This window comes from Octopus bimaculoides, chromosome 5, assembly GCF_001194135.2.
Source record: "Octopus bimaculoides isolate UCB-OBI-ISO-001 chromosome 5, ASM119413v2, whole genome shotgun sequence".
Taxonomy (NCBI): Eukaryota; Metazoa; Mollusca; class Cephalopoda; order Octopoda; family Octopodidae; genus Octopus; species Octopus bimaculoides.
Genome location: NC_068985.1, coordinates 28,963,174 through 28,965,806, shown reverse-complemented (window position 1 = coordinate 28,965,806; position 2,633 = coordinate 28,963,174).

Here is a 2,633-nt window from a genome sequence, read left to right as displayed (position 1 = left end):
CACACACACACACACACACACTATCTCTCTCTCTCTCTGTCTGTCTCTCACACACACTCACTCACTCACACACACTCTCTCTCTGTCACACACACACACACGCACGCACTCTCTCTCTCTCCCTCTCTCTCCCTCTCTCTCTCTCTCACACACACACATGAAAGTTAATTTTAATGTTTGGTTATCTAAAGAACATCATGAAGTTTAAATATGTTTCGGTATATAAGTCCATCAGTTTTGGAGTTGTGTATGAGATGTCAGAAATAGAGTACCGACATGTAGGATGTTCTCTTCGTTTCTCAGCACTTGGCTTATATATTTAGCTTTGCTGCTGTTGTTTAGCAGGCGCTAAGCTGTCTGCACTGATCTTAAGCCTTTACTACCTTCATCTCTTATAAGATAAATCCTGTCAATGTCACTATTTCTATGGAAATTTCCAGTTGATGTCAAGATCATATGAGGTCTAACGTCTATGGAGTGGATTTCCTCTACAGAATAGTTAAGCGTCTTTTTGTACAAAGGGCGTTTTGACAGGCACATTTGTCTGCATCTCTGGTCACTTTTTGTTCACCTTTGTATGATATATTTTCATCATTATCTAGTTATTTGAAGCAATCTTTGTGTGGAGCGGGAGAGATAAGGAGACCGTTGATTCACAGACTTTGGGTTTGAGGAACTGATTCCTCACGTTCTGTAATTAAATACAAACACTTCTTTCGGCCAAACTGTACTCCTATGTCAACTCAACTGAAAATATTGTTATTAACCCAAATTGCTTCTTTGGCATCGTCTGCATTCTTAGCGTTGATTTCCATGTTATTCACAATGGAATTGTAGGTTGCAATGATACTTTAGTACTTACAGACCATAACATGTAACCACTGGATTTTTGTAACAGAAAGGCTAACGGAGTCAATGCCAAAATAACCAAAGTTACTGAAAGGCAATTTCGTTTGAATATTTCCTTTGAAATATTTATAACAAAGGAGACGATCGTTCCACTCTCAGTTGTAAGTATGAAGACTGTTGTGCAGGTCTTTTGTTTTTTGCCTTCAATGGCATCAACTAAGGTAGTAGGTGCTTTGCCAAGTACAGGGACTTCAGCAACCATGAGTAGGGAAAAGAGTCGAATGTTTTCCTATAATCAAGCCATACTGTCACAAGGTTTCTGTGGTGTTTTCTTATTTCAGACAATACAGCTTTTATTTATCAAAAAATATTCGGTACATTCCAACACTCTTCTTCCCACCTGTCTGTTCTCCAGTTACTATGTTGTTGGACTCAGAATAATCGTGGAGGAATTGGCTGTAAAACTTGTACATAATATTTAGACAAGCCTATAGTTTTCTATCAACTCGGTTGTTTCATCCTTGGCTACAAGATTCGTCTATGCTGTAGCAAGATAATTTGGTATAACAATTCTGCTTTCAACGCTTCTTTTGAATATACCTATTAATGGATTTCTGTAGAAAGTCAGTCTCTTGTACTTGTATTCAACTGCTAGCCCCGAGACATATATATATGAGCATGTGTGCGTGCTTTCGCGGGTATATATAATTCCCCTTTTCTCCCCCTCCCTCCTTCACCGTTTTCTATCTGTCTCTCTCGCGCTCTCTCCCTTCTTTCTCTTTTACTCTCTCTCTCCCCGCTTTCTCTTTCACTCTCTCTCCCCTCTTTATCTTTTATTCGCTCCCCACTCTTTCTCTTTCACTCTCTCTCCCCTCTTTCTCTTTAACTCTCTCTCTCTCTTGTTGCTCACACGTGATCATCGTCCATCTTTCTTTTCCTGCACGGACTTTCAAAAGAACGGACGTGTTCTTTTTCTCTCTCTGTCTCTTCTATCTTTTCTTTTTTCAAAAAAATGTTTCTCACAGCATTCGCTATTTTCTTCCCGTTCTGGTCTAACGACCCTCCATGTTTGTTTTCGCTCGGTTTCCTTGTATGTCTCCACTGTTACGCTTTTGTTCCCAACTTTAACCCTCCATAAATCCTAAATTTTATCGTAGAATTTATGAGAACAATTCTCTTTGAAGACTTATATTGTCGTTGAATGCTGAAAATGAAGAGTAGATAGACAGCTGACAACTGATGAATGGCCCTTTCTCTGTGTTTACTTGTCCTGTTTTTCTCGTTGTTTACATATTTAACTCGTTTGTTTACGTATTTCATGTTATTTGCACTGTTGGTATGTCTCTTATATGTAAGTATACATTTTTCTAAATCTTGTACGACTCTGTTTATGTCTATCAGCCCTTTCACCCTTATTCGTTCATTCCACTGTTCGTTCTTTCGTTCCCCCTCGCTCATATTTCCTTACTTTCTCTTCTTGCTCACTTTCCCTCCACTTTTCACTTCACTGTGTCCCTGTCGTTTCTCTTAATTCTTTTGTCCCTCTGCCTCTACCTCTCTCTCTTCTCTTCCCATGTGACCGGCGTTCGGACAAGCCTGATCTTTCTTTCTTGACCGGCCGTTGTGCGTGCAACATTGATATTCCTCCTTGTGCCTTGTATCCCTGCTGTAAGGCTTTATTTCCACACACGCCAGCTTAATTTAATTCGTCCTTAGTTGAAAGACATCTATTGCTATGTCCTGTTATTATTTTTATTGCATTTGTGTAACATTGTTCGGTTTTT